At 43.3% G+C, this 20,291-nt stretch overlaps 1 protein-coding gene across 2 annotated transcripts in view; it reads right to left on the minus strand.

Moving 5' to 3' along the window:
• The window catches only part of prickle2b (prickle homolog 2b), an 89,906-nt gene that overhangs the window by 39,506 nt on the left and 30,109 nt on the right, over nt 1–20,291 (minus strand). Inside the window, exon 1 of one of the 2 annotated variants that reach the window (XM_060857903.1) lies at nt 9,939–9,989. The exons of the other annotated variant lie outside the window; for it this stretch is intronic. The gene's annotated coding sequence lies outside the window, so the exon portion shown is untranslated. Of the gene's footprint in view, nt 1–9,938; nt 9,990–20,291 lie in introns of those variants that run through there. 2 annotated transcript variants of the gene reach the window in all.

The raw sequence follows: 20,291 nt of genomic DNA on the forward strand, positions 1-20,291 counted from the left end.
TAAGGAGAGGATGAACACTTACTCTTTATCTAGAGCAACTTAGAAAACTGAGGGGGGCACGGTGGCTTAGTGGTTAGCACGTTCGCCTCACACCTCCAGGGTTGGGGGTTCGATTCCCGCCTCCGCCTTGTGTGTGTGGAGTTTGCATGTTCTCCCCGTGCCTCGGGGGTTTCCTCCGGGTACTCCGGTTTCCTCCCCCGGTCCAAAGACATGCATGGTAGGTTGATTGGCATCTCTGGAAAATTGTCCGTAGTGTGTGATTGTGTGAGTGAATGAGAGCGTGTGTGTGTGTGTGTGTGCCCTGCGATGGGTTGGCACTCCGTCCAGGGTGTATCCTGCCTTGATGCCCGATGATGCCTGAGATAGGCACAGGCTCCCCGTGACCTGAGGTAGTTCGGATAAGCGGTAGAAGATGAATGAATGAATGCTATATAAAATATTCTAGCTAGCTAACATTAAATCCTAAACTCCACCAATTAAATTAAATGAGTGAATGAATGAACTTACAAAACTGCTTGCTGGAAAAAATAAGCCAAACTCGAAGAACACCATTAAGCTAAAATGTAGGTGGATGGGTTTATTTTTTCTGCCCCAAAGAAGGTTTAGCAGCCCTTTTTAAGTGTTTAGTGAATAAGTAAGTACTCAATCATCGCTCGAAGACGGCCGGTGACTCAGCGATTCAGACTGGCAGGAAATAGTCAGGAGTGAAAAGAGTCCTGATGTCAGGGAATTTAAAACGAACCTTTTTCTATAGAACACTGTGTGTGTGTGTGTGTGTGTGTGTGTGTGTGTGTGTGTGCGCTCGTTCAATGTAAAGTATTAGATGTAAAGAACAGGAATCTTCATTTTGTACTGATGTCAAACCATAAAAAAACCCAACATGTATCTCGGTGTTGATGTTATGCACAGCATTTTTCCTTCACACACACAAAACACACTTTTTCCATCCACACACACACTGCGTTCTCTTCTCTCTCACCGTTCTGGCACGTATACTGAAAGGACACTTCACAGACTGCAGGCTGGTGGAGAAGGAAGATAAACAAACTCAAGCGAGGCCTTCTAAGGCTAAAGAGAGACGCTGTGCCACTCAGAGAGTAATGTCTTGGAAAGCTCTATGTTTTCCTTGTAAATCTCAGACATGTTGGTTCAGCCCTTGTGTCCTGAGCTGCTGCTGAGAGAAGAGCTCCCTCACAAGTGCACTCGCACACTGACAATACCGAACATCTCGCTCTGAAGACCTTTTTTTTTGGAAAAAGCTGAATTTTATGAATATGCAAATTTGAAACTTGTTCAACTCTGTAACCACGCCCCTTCTAGAATTATAATCCTGTGATTTGTGACCTGAATTTGCATATCAGATCCTGATAGGTTCTTATTTTAATATGATCTAACAAGATACTAAAAGATACAATAAACAGGATACAATAAACAGGAGCAACCTAAATGGTTTTATTCTTTTTTTTTAATAACCTGTTTTTAAATAGATGATTTTTATTCTTAGATGATTTCTGAAGACAAACCAAAAAAAAAATAAATAAAAAAAAAAAATACTTGTTTAGTTAAGACCCCTTTCTCATGGAGAACAAACCTACTCCTTTACCTCAGACTGCTACAAAGCCTCGTTTCACAAACACGAACATTTCCTCTCAGAAAACTTATCGACTACGAGGCGTGAGCGTCCTTCGTCCGATTCCCAGAGAGAGGGCGGTTACTATAGAAACGGCAACACATTCCAACAAGCACGTTAATATAAACCACTGTCAGAGCTGCTGTTATAGAAAACAAGACACAAACATTAAGCAATGCTGTGGTGTAATTTCTCAGCAAGCCAACAACGAGCACACACACAAATGATTAATCAGGGTTCGCTGTTGCACGGCTGTCTGGAATCTCACACAGGCCTGAACCCGTGGCGATAAAATTGAAGCGCTGCAGCAGTGAAAATTCTCTGAAGTGCTGAACCGCGTTGCTCGTGCCGTGTGTTCATTTCCTCCTCTCCGTCCTCTTTGTGGTGTTCGTTGGCCACATAGCCGTCGTAAACACCTCTGCTGATTTAATCTGGTGGGTGTTGCTGTCGTAGGACAAAGCCAAAGCCACACTCTCGTGCTGCATGTGTGTTTTACTGCTTTCGCTTGTCTGCTGTAAACGAGCAGTGTTCTGGTTCAGCAGGACGGAGAGCATATCAGAGCAGAGGCACTTAATTATAGACTCATTCATCACCTCTGGATTCACCGCTTGGCAATCTTCCCGATGCTCGCGTTCTCTTTTCTCATCATCCCTTCCTTCGCCCACTTTGCTTTCATCGCTCCATCTGCTCCTCCCGCTCTTTTGGCTCGGTTTCTCCTGGTCCTCCTAATGACTCTTCTTGCTGTCTCTCACTCTCTCGGTATTCCTGTGCTGAAATCTTGCTTTTGTATCCGTTCCCTGACTCTAAAATCACAGGAGTAACATGAAACTAGTTCTACCATAACAAGGAAGCTAATGTTGGCTAGGCAGCAAAAAAAGTAGCGAGGATTGTGTTGTAATTTGACCGAATTTACACGAACTGGAATAAGAATTTTACCTGTACACATTAGATATACATGTTAGAGGCATAGACAGACAATTAGCATGTATATAAAGAGCTAATAGCTAATTCTTCCAGAGAAAACTTGCTAGTGCTTTAAGATTAGGATCCATAATCAAGCTAACATCAATTACAAGCTATTGTTTTACAGAGAAATTGGCCAACTAAACTAATATACTGTATATATTAATTAGCCATATGAATTTGGCTAATACTAGATTCATGAACAAGCTGAAAAATCACTGAGGCTAGCTAAACATAACCCAGCTAGTTAGCAAATTATGTTAGGATAAAGAGGAATGCTGGATTTTTGAACAAGATAACACCAGTCACTAGCTAATGTTTACACTGTAAACTGTCTGGCTAATCAAAGTACCTCACTGGGCTAAGTTTAGCTAGCTTTATTTTCTTTGCAAACTTTAGCTGTGTTTAGCTACTTTAGCCTTCTGTATTCTGTTAAATTCACTCATTTATAGATCTAATATTTTAACGAATTTACAAGGTGTTTTGGACGCAGGTTAGAGAGCACTGATATTAACACTAACACACTCACACATGTTCAGAGCTGCAGGTAAGAGAATTAACACACTTTGGTTAAATCTAAGCAGTATCAGGAGGACAGTTACTCCCAAATCGTGGTTTGCTCCTGCTCCTCCTCTCTCAACACTTGAGCTGTGTAAAGCGAGGAGGTTCAGATTAGGGCAGATGATTAACAAACAATATGCCAGAAGCTGTGTTTTGTCATGCATGTTTTTTTTTATTCACTGTCTGAGCATTTGGCAAGCCTTTTGTTGGGTTAAGAATGTTATTTCTAGGTCAGTTTGGATTTCAGGCTCAGTCGCCAAAAGAAGCATAAAGAAAACGTCTAATCATAAAGCAGCTGTCAGAATGGAAACGTCAGATCCCTAAACCAAGATCTTAAATCTTCCTCTCACGTGTGCTCCAACCGAGGCTGATACGGAACGTGCCTGTGGGTTTGGCTCGACACATGACGTACGACATTAAAATTAGCGCACGACCCCCAGGCCGCAAGTGGTTGCCTTTAGCGCTTATGTCACGGCGGTGAGATGATCGATGATCGTCATCGACCTCAGCCGTCGACAAACACACGCGCTATACCCGCTGATTAGATCCATCGCTCTCTGCCATGGCTCTCGATTTGGCCCTGTATTCTCCAAAAGAGAGCTGCACCGACCTCAAAAGTTTCCGTGAAGCACTTACTGCGCTAATGCAATGCACATAAACTTTGTGTGCAAATATGTATAGGTGTGTGAATATGTGTGTGTGTACGTGTCTACAACTTTCCCATCATTCTCATCACAAACATCAAGGACCCAAAGACCTATAATAAAAGGCAATTAACACACCAAGGCATGACACCTTTAAATTAACCCAGTTAACGCACCTTTCCTTTAATTCGACCAACTCGGCTTTTAACTACTGATCCACTGACCTCACACATAATCATTCATTCATTCATTCATTCATCTTCTACCGCTTATCCGAACTACCTCGGGTCACGGGGAGCCTGTGCCTATCTCAGGCGTCATCGGGCATCAAGGCAGGATACACCCTGGACGGAGTGCCAACCCATCGCAGGGCACACACACACTCATTCACTCACGCAATCACACACTAGGGACAATTTTCCAGAGATGCCAATCAACCTACCATGCATGTCTTTGGACCGGGGGAGGAAACCGGAGTACCCGGAGGAAACCCCCGAGGCACGGGGAGAACATGCAAACTCCACACACACAAGGTGGAGGCGGGAATCGAACCCTGACCCTGGAGGTGTGAGGCGAACGTGCTAACCACTAAGCCACCGTGCCCCCCACACATAATCAATTCAAGTAAAAAAAACAACTTGTAAGTATCTAAAGCTCAGGAAAGAAGACCGGGGAAAAAACACATCTTTCTCAGTTAGACATGAGAGTCCTTCCTGCATCTGATGTTAATGAATTATACACGTCAGGCTCAGGCTGAGATACTAGACATGTGGTCCTAAAGACTACATAATGTGAAATCTGTCTCATTCTGTTTTGAAAAAACTATCTAGAATACAACTGTGGTCCTGATCTTCCTTTTAATGAGTTCTCATGAGTTTTTCAGGTGACCATCACAGCATCAGCGAATTCATCTGCGTTACCATTAATACATTTTGGAAGAGCACTACCCGTCTTTTTTTATTACTAGGTTTAATTTTGATGACATATTGAGGGAAGGGGGTCACAGTGGCTTAGTGGTTAGCACGTTTGCCTCACACCCCCAGGGTTGGGGGTTCGATTCCCGCCTCCACCTTGTGTGTGGAGTTTGCATGTTCTCCCCGTGCCTTGGGGGTTTCCTCCGGGTACTCCGGTTTCCTCCCCCGGTCCAAAGACATGCATGGTAGGTTGATTGGCATCTCTGGAAAATTGTCCGTAGTGTGTGATTGCGTGAGTGAATGAGAGTGTGTGTGTGTGTGTGTGCCCTGCGATGGGTTGGCACTCCATCCAGGGTGTATCCTGCCTTGATGACCGATGACGCCTGAGATAGGCACAGGCTCCCCGTGACCTGAGGTAGTTCGGATAAGCGGTAGAAAATGAATGAATGAATGTTTGAGGGATGAGGGTGGGGTGAAAGCATGTGTTTTTAAAAAATTTGACTGGAGGACACTGACAAGTGAAAAATAGCTAATTTAATTATGTGGTGTTACTAATAACTAATAAACTAATAATAATAACTAATATATCTTTGCTACTGGATTGACATGAGAATCATTTGCATCAACTTTAAACATAAATACATATGTGTGCACAAGAGAGAGAGAGGGAGAGAGATATTTTAGGGTTAAAATATCATTTTTCTCCTTCTTTTTTCCCCTAAGACAAGCATTATCCTTCTGAGTTTCTCCGGCTATTTCTCTCACAGACAGAACACTTATACACTGACAGACGAGGACTCAAAATGCACTACCCGAGACGAGGAGTGTCACGAGCCTGTCTGCAGATTGTGTTAGTGTGTCTTAGTGTGTGTGTATGACGGGGTATATGTGACAGGCCGGTTTGTTCCGCACTCGTCTCATTTTTTAGCCTGGCTCTTAGGGAGTAGCGCAAGACAGGGAGAGGCTGTCAAAAAGCCCATTGCAATCTGATCCCTCTGACACCAGTTTCTGTGAATTCGCTCCCAAGGCTCTTTTTCTCAGAGCATAATCTTACTGAAGACAAAAACAGGAGACCGCGACTGAAAAGCAGTAACTGTACGTTAAAGGTTATACTCATTGTTTCTCTATTCATACAAGCTGCAGTTTCATGGAATATTGCATTAAGTAGCAGCAGAAAAAATAGTCAATGTAAAGGCCTTAACTAAACAAAAAACAAAATAACAACAAAAAAACTTATACTATTACTAAAATAAAGCACGGCCATCGATCAAGATGTTTAATTGATGACTTTTCTAAATGCAAAAAAATTCTATAAAATATATAAAATAGGGTCACGGTGGCTTAGTGGTTAGCACGTTCGCCTCACACCTCCAGGGTCGGGGTTCGATTCCCGCCTCCACCTTGTGCGTGTGGAGTTTGCATGTTCTCCCCGTGCCTCGGGGGTTTCCTCCGGGTACTCCGGTTTCCTCCTCCGGTCCAAAGACATGCATGGTAGGTTGATTGGCATCTCTGGAAAATTGTCCCTAGTGTGTGATTGCATGAGTGAATGAGAGTGTGTGTGTGTGTGTGTGCCCTGCGATGGGTTGGCACTCCATCCAGGGTGTATCCTGTCTTGATGCCCGATGACGCCTGAGATAGGCACAGGCTCCCCGTGACCCGAAGTAGATCGGATAAGCGATAGAAGATGAATGAATGAATGATATATAAAATATTCTAGCTAGCTAACATTACATCCTAAACTCCACCAATTAAATAACATAAAACAATTATATAATGGCAACATGGTGTGGTTTACTTTTGCAACATTTAAACATGATTATGTAATAAAGTGAAGTTATAGTTATTTACTTTAGCTGTAATATTTGTTTAGTATTGCTGTATCTGGCTTAGCAGAGTTGATCGGTTTACCTGCTTATTAGCTGGATTAGCAGCAGGCTTTCTGGCATGGAAAAGGGCAATTTAAATTTTTGCTCCAGTTAGAACTCTTTTTGCAAACATTAGTGTATGAGAGATTTTTTTTTTTTAGAATATACCTCTTTATATTCTAATGTTAGCCATTTTTAGAAAAATTCAGGGAGATCCATTACTTCTAGCATAAATATGCCCCGATCGTTGTGAAGTTATGGCCGACCTCATGCCTTTAGGCTAATGTTTTATGTGCTACTGTTCATGTGTTGTGTGTGTGTGTGTGTGTGTTGTGTGTGTGTGTGGGTTCAAGCACCAATAAAAGATATAGCCAAAAGAGAGAAATGGCCCAGCATGTCACCGGATCCATCGCTGACCTGCACGCTGAGCATCAATTGGCTCCGGCAGAGCAAACAGGAAATAGAGAAAGCAGCGGGGGAGGAGGTGTGTGCACGTGTGTTTGTGGGTGGGTGGTACGCGGCAGGAGGGCGGACAAGGTTTTGGCCGGCATGCCAAAAATGAAAGAAATCAAATCAATGGACTAATTTCTTTGAGATGAAATGTGAAAAGTTTGCCCAGAACCTCCCACTTCTGTGTTTCTGGTTCTATATTTCTATCCTCTCTCCTCTGACCATGATTTGTAAGTTCCTCTTATAGAACAGCACTAAGTGTGGAGATAAAGTGTGTCTGCAGATACAGGGTGACTTTTATATCAGCGTCACTGTCTGTCGTTATGACAGCAAGATCCATAGACGGTATCACAATCTGTCGTGCTAAATACGTCCAGCTTGCAGTCAGTCACTCACTCAAGGACACCGCGCAAACAAAGGCAACAAGACATCCGTGGCTGATAAAGCTATGTAGTTTCTGCACCATGCAACACTGGACTGGGGCATTTTAAAGCCACACACCTTGAACGAGGCCAACAGCAAATAGACCCAGATAGGAGGTAGAAACAAAAATCAGGTTAGCCCACTGCTGGAAGATCAGAGGTTGACCCCCCTGTAGTTTAACTCCAACCCTAATCTGACACACCTGCCTCTTATATTCACAAATGTCCAGAGACCAGGATTAGCTGGATCAGGTGTGTTTAATTAGTAGTGGAGCTAAGGAACACTATTGCCCCTTTTCCACCGAGGCAGTTTGAGTGCTGCTTCGGAGCCTAATTTAGAACCAGTTCTTTCTTTTTCGACAGCTAAAGCACCGGCTCTGAACCAGGAAAAGTGGTTCTTAAGTAGCACCAAAACGTTGCTGGTCTAGACTTAAGAACCGCTTGTGTCAGGGGCTGTGGGCGGGGCTGTGGGCGGGGCTACTGTTAGCACATTTGATAATGTACCTTAAGTATACTAATGTTTAATACACTTTTACTTTACCGTGATATGATACATTATCAGCACACATGATAGTAAGTAGCTACATGCTAAGGCTAACTTTTTTCTGTGTTAATGATAAAATAACGTTATTACTCGATTACAACCTCCGTTTATACAGATTACATGGAGCTGCACGTACACGTTGGATTCGCCGCGTTTGGATGCCAATGTAGGTTCACAAAGCCATGAGCATTAACAGTAAAGCAACATTTGTGTTTGTCGCTGCTGCGCTAACGTTGCTGGGACAAGTGACACGTATACAGTGACGTCAGACTCGGCTCTGTGATGCTCTCTAACCGATGGAAAGGCAAACTGGTTCTTAGAAGGTTCCCCAGTGGAACAAACTTTGAACCAGCACCAGTGCTAGCTCTGAACCAGCACCCGGTTCTTTTTGGTGGAAAAGGGGTCTTGATGGGTGATCTCCCATAGCACAATGGTTCTCAGTTACAGTTTGGTTCCTGTGGTAGGCTAACCTACCCAAATGCCCAAATGCCTCTTCTGAGAGAGAAAAAGACAGACTACACCAGCACTGAATGATGGTTAGGGCTAGTACAGTATATGAACATTTAAAAATGTACCTGGTCATTCAGGGTAGTGCATGCTCATGAAGTGGTATTCTTAATGTTCAATCTCTTGTTCCATTAAGAGAGAGAAACTGTTTGAGTAACACTGGAAAGACATAGAACATATATTCAGTGACCTTCAAGTTCCTGCTCCAAGGTAGGTATTATTGGTGATGACAAACGTCTAAGATGACTTTGAAGATCGAGTACAACTAGTCAGTGATGTTCAGCATGGCAAGCTTATATTTTTTTTTACATTTACAGCATTTGGCAGACGCCCTTTATCTCAGCGACTTACATGATCTCATTTTTATACAGCTGAGCAATTCAGTGTTAAGGGCCTTGCTCAGGTGCCCAACAGTGGCAGCTTGGTGGACCTGGGATCAAACTCACAACCTTCCGATTGGTAGCCAACACCTTAACCACTAGGCTACCACAGGCAAGCTCCATCCGAAAAGTTCCTAGTAACCAAATCTAACTAGTATTTCTAGTATTCTAGTAATTTCTACATTTTTATCAGAATGAAGAATATAGTGTTTATTCTGGAATTGTCTGTTATGCCATCTGGATTACATCCTTTTTCTCCCTCAATATTCTTGGTTGTGGTGATGTGGCTGTGATCCAGGACCTTGTCCAGAAAGTGGAATTCTCTTTCCTGAAAACTAAAGGGCCTTTAGTTTCTGAAAATGATAGTTAATTACCAGGATCTTTCCAGTAAGGCTGGTCTCAGCAATACGATTCTGGCAATGAGAATGAATAACAGTGTATAGCACTGTATATCTAGAGACAATAAGCTCTTTCTGCCATTTGTAGTGAAGGCCACATAAAGCATTGGTGTTAAAAATAAAGAGAGGGAGGGGCAGGCATGCGGCACAGCTGAGAGTTCCTTTAAGATTTGTGTGCTGTCGGGCAACCTAAATCACAACAGCTGAGATTGCACGGTGCTGCCTGCATGCTTCTCTAGATTTTTTCCCTTTGCACTCTACCATTCTCAACTGTCTGTCTCCTTATTCTTAGTCAAGATTTAGAAGTCTGTTGAATCATAAATTCCCTAATCAAAAACCCAGGAAGGAGGACAGACAGCAAAAAATAACTTCAAGCAGACCCATTTATCTTAGCTGTGCCGAAATAAAAATTCCACTTTCTGTAGCAAATACGTTGTCCGACTAGCTAAGTCAACAGAGTGTATCATGAAACTGGACTCAAGACGAAACTGGTCAGCATGAGCAAATAGTCAAGAACATTCCCAGGAGGCAGCAAATTCAGCAAAGCAGGCAATGGGAAACATTAAGAAAAGCATTAGACTGTTCAGCAGGTTTTAGAGAAATCACTGTGTCAGCTGCATGACACACGTTGCTTTAAGCCAGTTTGAGGAACTTACTTACCACTTCCTTTCCTCTGGCTTATCTTGCTTTTTGGCCTGGATTTCAAAAAAAAAAAAAAAAAAAAAAAAAAAAAAAAAGACACCACTGAGGAATCAAGGTTAAGTTCAGGGCAAGAGCTCTCACTTTTCCTTAATGGGAAAAACCTGCTCTGAAGATTTGATAGAGCAAGTGTAAGTGGCGCTCAAACCGGACAGGCAAGACGAGGAAGAATTCCCCTCATGGCTCCGTGATAAATGGCAGAACCCGGAGTACCAAGGGTTGGACGAATTCCAAGATTCCCAAACCAGTACAAGCAGACCTGAGGTGGCCTGAGTGCATGTAAAAGTCAGACTGAAGTCTGAACTCAACTCCCAGCACAGTCACCCCAGCCCCCATCAAATTATCCCCTCTTTGTACCGTCCCTCTAACTGGTCCCCCATGACCACCCCCTTCAGAGTACTGCCTCTATGGTCTGTGCCATCGAGGTCCCAACCAATCACAGCCCAGCTGATCTGAGTGTCCTGGAAGGAAACTGGGGGATTCGTTCAACAACCTCTGATTAAGTAAAGGAAGATCGGACAAGTGTTTAAGGGAGTAGGAAATACCTTAGGATAAGCAGTGCCTTAGCAAAAGCAATAAAATAAAGGACCTGTGAGTGGATGTCAAACAGAAAAGAAGAAGAAAACCCTTTAACCTTTCTTCCTTCCTCTCCATATAACGAATGAAATCCAATCTGTGCAAGCGCCAGTGGGACTCAGTCATTCATCACAGCCATATGAACGTGCTTTCACTTTAGCTCTGGCTCACAGTACGACTCCTTTAAAAGACATCCACTTACGCACAGGACCTCCTGATCAACGCACCACAGGAGCTGAGTCACAACGCAATAATCACCAGGCCCCATCATTTACCGGCACAACAACCGTTCACCCTGAACGACATTCCAAATGCAGGAAAAGCTCCCCATATTGGAAACATGTTCCAGGAGTTACCTTTCCTGTTTAATTTAAGTGTTGCCCTCGAGTCAACCATGCAACATTATCAAAGGCTTAACACTACTAAATCTACACACAATGGCAAAATACCAGAAGTACGCAAGCTTTAAGATATTTAAGGCTCTATTATTATTAGTTGCCTCCTTGTTGCAATTTTTAGAGCTGGAAATAAATATGGCTCCACTGGCGTGGGTAGAATGCCTCAACAGGGGTGTGAGATGCAAAGTCTGACAACAATGTGAGATTTCTGAACCCGCTTTGGTCTAAATTTGTGTTTACATTAGCACTTCTCTCTCTCTCTCATTTTCTACCGCTTATCCGAACTACCTCGGGTCACGGGGAGCCTGTGCCTATCTCAGGCGTCATCGGGCATCAAGCCAGGATACACCCTGGATGGAGTGCCAACCCATCGCAGGGCACACACACACTCTCATTCACTCACGCAATCACACACTACGGACAATTTTCCAGAGATGCCAATCAACCTACCATGCATGTCTTTGGACCGGGGGAGGAAACTGGAGTACCCGGAGGAAACCCCCAAGGCATGGGGAGAACATGCAAACTCCACACACACAAGGTGGAGGCGGGAATCGAACCCTTATATCCTTATATACACAAGGAATTTGGTACTGGCTGTTAGTGAGCATCAAAAAGTACAGACAGAAAATAACACCACTATACATTCAATATTATAGACAACACTCAACACCGGGCTGATGTCATGCTGTTCGCATCCCGAATGTCGCATTGCTGAATTGTTACACCACACCGATGTAGCAACGATTACAACGTTTTCTTTATTGAAAACAATTCAAGCTTTTTATTGGTTTCCCAATAGTTGGGAAAAAACGAGGAAGGGGTCCACTCACCTAAGCCAAGATCAGGTGATCTTGTTTTTGTGGTTGCGTTATTAACAAACATAGAGCTCAGTGTCTTATTACAATCGTGTAGACGTCTTAATTTGAGAAGCCGGTCACTGTAACTAAAAAAAACCCGGCCCTGTCTGAGCACGCTCATAGTAGCTGATTCTTTTCTAAAACCCTCAACATGCTGATTGTGACTGTGGGCCCATATGAGACTAATAAGTGACAATGGCCTTATTTAGGTGGTTAAGGAGACTGTTTTGTGCCAATCGCAGTAAAAATTCCACAGCTGTGTGCAGGGCTGTGTAACATAGTTATGTGTGGGTTGGATACCAGGCAACCTGCCGGAAACTCCTACACCAGCTCTCTCGGTGGGTTTTCAGAGTCATGGCAGGTCACAGGATATATATTTGCCCGTATTGTGTAAGGGAGCACTGAGATACATTACTTAAATGTTTCAAATGATTCTACGGCTAATTTTGATTCGCTCGATTCAGAAAACATCTGTTCTTTTTGAAAGATGAATCCTGGTCACGGTCGTGGTGGGTCACTTGGTGGCGAGACCGAAACCTCACCTGGTAGAGATGCTCAGGATGAAACCAGGGACACGAGAGCTGTGTGGCGTTGATGCTACCCGTTGTACCACTGTGCCACCAATGCTAGCGCTCGTCTGTGGTTTCTTTTAGCTAGCTTTAGTTCATATTAGCATGGTAAAGTGATCTGTACATTCCCATCAATCGTAATAGTGTACCCTGACTTTAATCAGATATTTAAACCGAGCTTCAAGACACCGAGCTTCCGGCCACGTCGGACGGCGTTAAAAAAAAAAATTAGGGAGGACGTGAAAGAAGAGACGACGACGGAAAAGGAGAAAAAGGAAGCATTCTCTCCACTCCTCCCACATGCTTGCTCTCTCATCCCTTCTTATGTCAGAGTTAATTGAAGTGATCCATCAATCCGACGTCCCTTAGCGAGAGGGAAAGGAGGGACGGTGAAGAGAGAGAAAGAGAGAAAGGATGGAGTGGTGGAGAGAGGGGGAGGGGAGGGGATATCACTTAAATACTCCTAAAAGCTTCTTGACCTATCAATGTAATGAATTTAAGTTGTCAAAGTGAAAGAATCATCTATCATCCGCATAGTGTGTGATTGAGCGGGCTAGAAAGAGAAAGCTTTTTTTGTCCTCCTCAGGGATCTGCGACTAGAGACGGTGAGAGAGAGAGAGAGAGAGAGATCGATGTAAAAACACTATCGAAACCGTGCATGGAACGCTTTAGTTTTTGTGACTAACGTGGTTTGTGTTCCATAAAAAAAAAACATGTGAGCGATGCAGCGAGACAGAGGGACAAAGGGAGTCGGTGATGCTCCGATATCATCCGGAGTCTATCCAGCTGTTAAAGTCATTTCGTTCCAGTGGTGGTTTTTAAGACGGGGCTCCGTTGACATCTTATACACATAATCGTATGGCATGAGACACTTCCATGACAGCGTTTTTTTTTTCTTTTTTACTTCATCCCAAATCTGTCAGTTTCAACACTGCTAAAAAGAAAACTCTCCTGTCTCTTAAAAATGTTGCCTAAAACCATTGCTCATAATCCCTTCCCAAGCTGAACCGTGTGGTTTTAGCTTGTGTGTGTGTGTCTCTATGTGTGTGTGTGTGTGTGTGTGTGTGTGTGTGTAAGACACTGGGGTCTAGTGTTACGCTGTTATCTGTATCTTTATCTATTCAGCGTAGCTGTATCCGGATTTAAACACACAGTGGGTGGATCCTACAGCACACTTTTTATAATTAAATATAAACCTCAGATAGAAGACAGAAGGTGAAATGTCAGTACTGTCAGCTAAGTTCCTCAATTGTAGATACGTGGTTGTGAAAGAAGAAGTTTTTTTCATCTTGCAGTTATTATATTTGTTAGTACTGTATTTGTTTATGTGAACAAACCAGTCTCATTTAAAACCATTGAGATCCTGACTGGGCAGATATTAAGGATGAAAGGATCTAACACTGAGTGCACGTTTACGTGTGAACGTGTTCTTTCTCTGTCACGTGCGTTCCTCCGCATGATGGTTCGTACGCCTGCTGCACATGTCCGTGTTTGTGTCTGTTACGACTAGGATACGAATCATTTAAGAAGAAGAAGAACACGTGATCGCGCCTTCACCGCTGCTGGGGCTAATATGTAGCTCACGCCGAGTTACGGGTGTTTGATTCACAGCCTTTCAACAGGCCGCAGTTTTCATTTTTCAGGAGAGACAGTGTTTTAAACCACAACCTGAGTTTGGGCCAAGATAGAAAGACTGAACACTGCACTATACACATGCATGAATGCACACTTGTGCACACACACATCACTCTCAGCTTGGCAGAACTCTGTCTAATGGCAAAGCCTACAGAATTCACTCTGTAGTTTGCTGTGTATGTGTGTGTGTGTGTGTGTGTGTGTGTGTGTATACGTGTGTGTACGCCTATGCCTGGCTTTTATTAGTGAGGAAGTTGCAACACAGAGCACAAGCTGAAAACGTCCTTAAACAGTTGAAGAAAGCTGTGGTGATGAAAGGTAGTGGGAAAGTAACACTCTTCAAAAAAAAATTCTTTCCTCTAACATTCGAAACGTTCTTCGTTCCGTACTCCTCGGAAAAGTTCTACAGAGTGTTTTATGAAACATGGTTTCCCTTTTGAAAAGGGTCTGTTAACGATCTGAGGAAGCCCTGATTAATCTTCTTCACAAAAAAACATAATAATTCTGTAATAAATACCACACAGACACCATTACAGAGATATAGCACAGTCAGAGATCGGTTAAAGTCTTGTTTTTGATCGGTCAGGAATGACGTTTTTATTCAGTTTCATTGCGTCATTGTGTATAACGTTGTTCCAACATCAGTGATAACAAGAACTTGGTTCGTTGTAAACAGTAAAGAACGATAAAAGGATGATTTATTAAGGACGAGTTGCTTCTTAATAAATACACAGTTGTTCGGCATCAGCAAATCGCTATGGAACAAAGATGAACGACTTGCCGGATGGTGAACGGTGCCAGTTTGTATTATAGCTGCCAAGATTGCAGAGAGAGAGAGAGAGAGAGAGTGAGAGAGAGAGAGAGAGAGAGAGAGAGAGAGAGAGCACAAGAGAGAGCGAGAGAAAGAGCGCGAGAGAGAGAGCGCGAGAGAGAGAGTGCGAGAGAGAGAGAGAGTGCGAGAGAGAGAGAGGGAGAGAGAGAGCGAGAGCGAGAGAGAGAGCAAGAGAGAGAGCAAGAGAAAGAGAGAGCGCAAGAGAGGGAGCGCGAGAGAGAGAGAGAGAGAGAGAGAGAGAGAGAGAGAGAGAGAGAGAGAGAGAGAGAGAGAGAGAGCGAGCGCAAGAGAGAGCGAGAGAGAGAGCGCGAGAGAGAGAGCGCGAGAGAGAGAGAGAGAGAGAGAGAGAGAGAGAGAGAGAGAGAGAGAGAGAGAGAGAGAGAGAGAGAGAGAGAAAGGAAAGAACAAACAAAAGTCTAGTGATGGAAGGAAACTGCTTTTCAAATAAGAAACCAAAGTAAACAGTCGTTTGTTAAACGCTTCACATGATGTGATGACTTGTGGCCGTGTTGATGACCTTGGCGATGATGATGATCCTTCTGATCACAGCACAGGAAAATAAAAGGAAATGGGGGAGGAGAAAAAAAATCAGATGATAAAAAGGAGAAGGAGGACAAACCATCAGAAACCCGCTTCCCGACAGATGTTTCCGATCTGTTTACCCTCATGATGAAGATGCCACTCAGTGGAAAACTCAACGCTCTTTGCTCTTTACTAAAACAGAGCTTTAATGGACTAATAAACACCACCCCGGTTTGTATGCCACAGATATGTCGCATTAAATAAAAACAATATCAGCTTTGCTATCTTAGAACACGTCCAGGTCTGGATCAGTCGCTTGATCGGATGCTATCAATTGCCTCCTTTTTTTTACTTTCCATCCAAAGCTTCTAATCAGAATATCTCTTGGGAAAGGAGGGTTGGTCTCATCTTCAATCTGTCAATCACAGAGCTTTGATGAACCCCTGTCTAAATCCCAGCAGGCCAATCAGACAACACAGTGATCAAGGCTCTCGCTTGAGCTGCCAGTCCGGCTCAAATGATGTCAAGCTTAACCTACGGATGAAACGCTTATTAGCTAAGTATCTTTGGTGCAAAAAGTGCAAAAGGTCACGACCTGGATTCTCAACAAGCTTGGAAGTATTTCTCGCTGCTTCTCTCTTCCGTCTCGGTCCGTTCCATATTTCGAATTGAACGCAGCTTTCTCTTATTTCTGTCACTCAAAAAAACGTTGCGGTTACTTTCGACTCCACATATGGATCGGGGATTTCTGGAGAAATGCACAAAGTGCTCGAATCCCTCCAGCTTAGTTTTAAAGTTAGAGCTCGAACTAAAGCCAAAAGGTTGTAACAATGACTCAGATTCTTTGTGAAAACTCTGTGGGAGAAGATCCCGTCTGGACAGTAAAAGATCCACAGAGTTGATTCACCGTTCGAGAAACTGCCCCTTAAATGATAACAGACTTTCAAAAAAATCTTGTTCTGATTCTGTGATACGTTAGTGGAAAGGACAAAAAGCCTCCTTTATACACAACCTCCGACTTCCATTCTAAATGAACCGGAACAGTTACAGCGATCCCGCCTGTCCTCGGGTAAATATCTGCAAAAAGAGAACTGATAGTTTGCAGGCTGAACGTGTTGCCTCAGCAGACGAGAAGAATTCTTCTCCTCTTGCTCAAGCACTTTGTGGCTTTTTCGGGGTGTAAACATACAACAACGCTCATTCCGCTCATCAGCTCTGAAGCCTCTCCAGGCCCAATGATGAGAAACACATGGTTCCATTACAGACCCTTTAAAGAGGCCAGAACAATGGAGGAGTCAATTAGATCTTGCCATAAAACGGAGCAGGATGGGAAGGTTCTGCAGGATGGTCATCCTATTCCTAGTGTCATGCTGAGTCTTTCTCCCCCCATGTACGCTCCAGCGCAGACCTCTCTGTGTGATACTGTGGCACAATCAATCAATAGTTATTACCTTTCATTGACGGAACCAAGCCGAGCTCCGATATTCCGCACACGTTTTGATTCCTACTGCACACATGCTATCAGGAACCAGAACTAGTTTTACCCTCAAGGTGAGAACTCACAAATTCTGCAGGAAAATAAAGAGGAGCAGACAGATCAAATAAAGGAAGAGCTTGTATCATTGTTGCAGGTCCAGCGGCGATAAGATGGGGTACAAAGGAAAGAAAGATTGTCCTGGGTAATAAAATGTCAGGAGTGCACGACCCTGGGAATTAACACGTCAAGAGACCCAGACTTCTTGTTGGCGCCAATGGAACAGCAGACCAAATTCTGATCTCAACTCAGACTGCAGAACTAATGTAGGTTTAATAAACTAAACCTGAATATTTATCCTTTTTACCCCTAGCATACCGGCATTCCAATCTGAGAGCCGAACCGAAATGATTGACATTTTCAATCGGTATAAACAAATAAATGTGCGAGTCGGCTCGCCGGCTGCGAGTCTGATATAAAATGAGTCAAGGCTCCGTTGGCATTCAGTGTGAGACGTGTGTTTTTCCCTCCGTTAATAACTTTACAAAGAATTTTAGAGATTGAAGATAAACACGTTTAAAATTTAGTTGCTTGTGAACAAGCTGTCAAGGACGCGGGATAAATACGGACCCAAGTGCAGGATAGCGCAACAGAAACAGGTTTTAATAACTCAAAAAACATGAAACATGGACGCAGACTAGCAACAGGACTAAACCAAAGACAACAGAGGATTCCGCGCTGCTCAAGGCGACACGGCTCAACTAAATAGTACAAATAATTAATCAGACATGAGGGACAGGTGTGCAGAGGCAGGGGGGGAAAGACAAGGGGCGGGGCAGACACGTGAACACAGAACATAAACAAAAAGGCACATGGCCAAAGTCCAGACACAAGCACTTGGGGAATCTCAATGTTTTGAACATTTGCATGAAAAAATAGCTTTCTTTTTTTTCACTTTTTTATAAAAATATAAATAACTTTATGAAATTTAACAAATCTTTAATGCCCTGAGTGTCGACTTTTAAAGGAATAACCACCACTATCGAGTGGAACAGGACAAAATCCATTCGATGCTGAACATGGACACAACCGATCAGAAGCAAATTCCACTTTTTGGTCTGTGGTAAAAGGAAATAATGCTGATGTTATTGTTTATGTTCCAATTTATGTAAATGTTCCAATTTTCACCATTCCTGCAAGAGCTATGATACCATGCATTAAGCGCAGTGTTACGAAACCTTAGAAATCTGGTCAGCAATTTAGATAATTTAAAAAAAAAAAAAAATCAGTTAAACCTAAGATTGACAAATGAAGCACGTGGACTTCTATTGTCAGCTAGTTAGCTAGTGTTGTCCATGGACCATTTTGGCTCCATTTGTGCAATCTCTTTAAAAGGCATTCTTCATGGATTCTTTGGGTGTTTAATTGTTCTGTCTGTCTAAAGGACTGCTGCTCGGTGAATGACAAACCTTCTGTTGTCTCCTCCCCTTGACAAAACCCTTGAAGAACCCTCAAGGGCACTAAGATTTTTTTTTCTAAGAGGCTAAAATTTGATCTGTTTGTATAAACTTTACACAATCCAACCAGCGTAATTCTGTCTATGATCGAACTGGTTGACGTATTTAGTGAAATGAGGAATCCCTGACTGTTCGGCCACTTTCAGGTCAGTAAATTTAAAGCCGAGTTAAACGTGAAGTTCTGAGACTCTGACATCAAAAGCAGATCCAAGACCACCGCTACTACTATTACGAAACTCGGGAAATTCATGTGCAACTTTCAGGTCAGAATTTCATACTGTTAGTCATTTAGAACGCTCATGAAAGCAGCATTAGTCACATTATAGGGAAAAAGGAGGAGAAGGTGGTGGGTGAGGAGGAAGAGAGAGAGAGAGAGAGAGAGAGAGAGAGAGAGAGAGAGAGAGAGAGAGAAAGAAAGCGTGGAGCCTAAGCAGAAAGGAAACACTGACGTTAACAGTACTCCAGAGGTCTGGCAACATTTTTATGAAGTCTAACTGCTTGGAGAAAAGAAGCAATACTCTTTCTGACAGCACCGTGTAAACTTCACGAGGCCGGTGTCAGTTTGTCCGTCCGCTCCGCATCGCTGGCTTTTACTCCTCTAGGAGACAATAGGAAGGAAGGAAGGAAGAAAGGAAGGAATCCTCCTCCTGTTCTCCCTTCTGTTCTCCCTGCTTCTGCTATTCCAGGCTCTGTTTCAGGAGTCCCTGGAATCCAATTCCACTCCACAGATGTTATATTTATAGAATAAAGATACAGTGAGGAAAAAATAACGAGTGTATGCGAAAGCGAGTCTGAGAAATGCATAACGTATCGTATCGTATCGTATCGTATCGTCAGCCGTCTGGTCTGACACTTTTGTGTCGTTTCCTGAAGTGTGTGCTGCACGTCGGCGTGTCGCCCGTGAACATGTGTCTATCTGCACGATGGAGTCGCGTTTAATAATTAAACCGTAAACAGCAGCAGGAAGAGGTGGAACGAAGCCGCGCTGCTGCAACATGATCCTCGCTTCTCCGGAGTGACTCGTGTCCCAGAATCCCCTGTATTATTCTCGTGCCAGGCCAAACAACTCAAGAAGCCAATTAGCAGCTAATGCAGTCACTTCTTTATTAAAAGGCTATCCACTATTCTCTTTGTGTTGCTGCTGGGATTAGTAACCGGTCTGTCGAGGCGGTGCTCTTGGCTCCGAATTATAGAACGGGGATAGGATTATTAGCTTTGGCAGCAAGACATAGGATATGCACCACCTACTTTCATTGGAACTTTTAAAGGGGGGAAAAACTTCTGAAGATCCAGTCAAAGTAACAGATAATCACAATATCAGATAATAGTTTTTTCCCCTTTACGGACATTCAGCCAACATGTGGAGTTTTCTTTAATTCCTGGTGCATTTCTACTGTAATGCCGCCGTCGCCAAGACATCACACCAGAGCTCTAGAAATGATATGTGACTTGTAGCACTTCGGATCCGAAAAACCCGAAACCCGAAACGCTACATTAAGAAATGGAGCCGTTTCAGAAAGCTACGTCCTCCCGGCTTGCTCGTTAAGCCGTTTTTATCGATCCCTTCCAAACAGGTTCGGAAAAGCGCTTCAAAGGAGAAGGAAAAACTCACTTGGAGCAGCTTACGTAGAACGTGCCAGGAATATTTGTAGGAATCTCGTTCATTATGACAACTCATGACACGTTTCTGCTATTATTGCTAATTCCTGTTTTGCGTATTGCTAATTCCTGCCCAGCTGGATTCTGATGGACAGTGTACTGTATACGTAGCTGAAAATCCAAGCACATATCAGAAAGGTTTTGAAATTTAGCTATTGTGCTAATTCTGGCATATTTACACTGATGCTCATTGCTGATTTGTTGATCAATGTGCACTGTCCTAATTCAAACAAACAAACAAACAAACAAACAAACAAATAAATAAATACAAT

Source organism: Tachysurus vachellii, chromosome 22 (assembly GCF_030014155.1).
Source record: "Tachysurus vachellii isolate PV-2020 chromosome 22, HZAU_Pvac_v1, whole genome shotgun sequence".
Taxonomy (NCBI): Eukaryota; Metazoa; Chordata; class Actinopteri; order Siluriformes; family Bagridae; genus Tachysurus; species Tachysurus vachellii.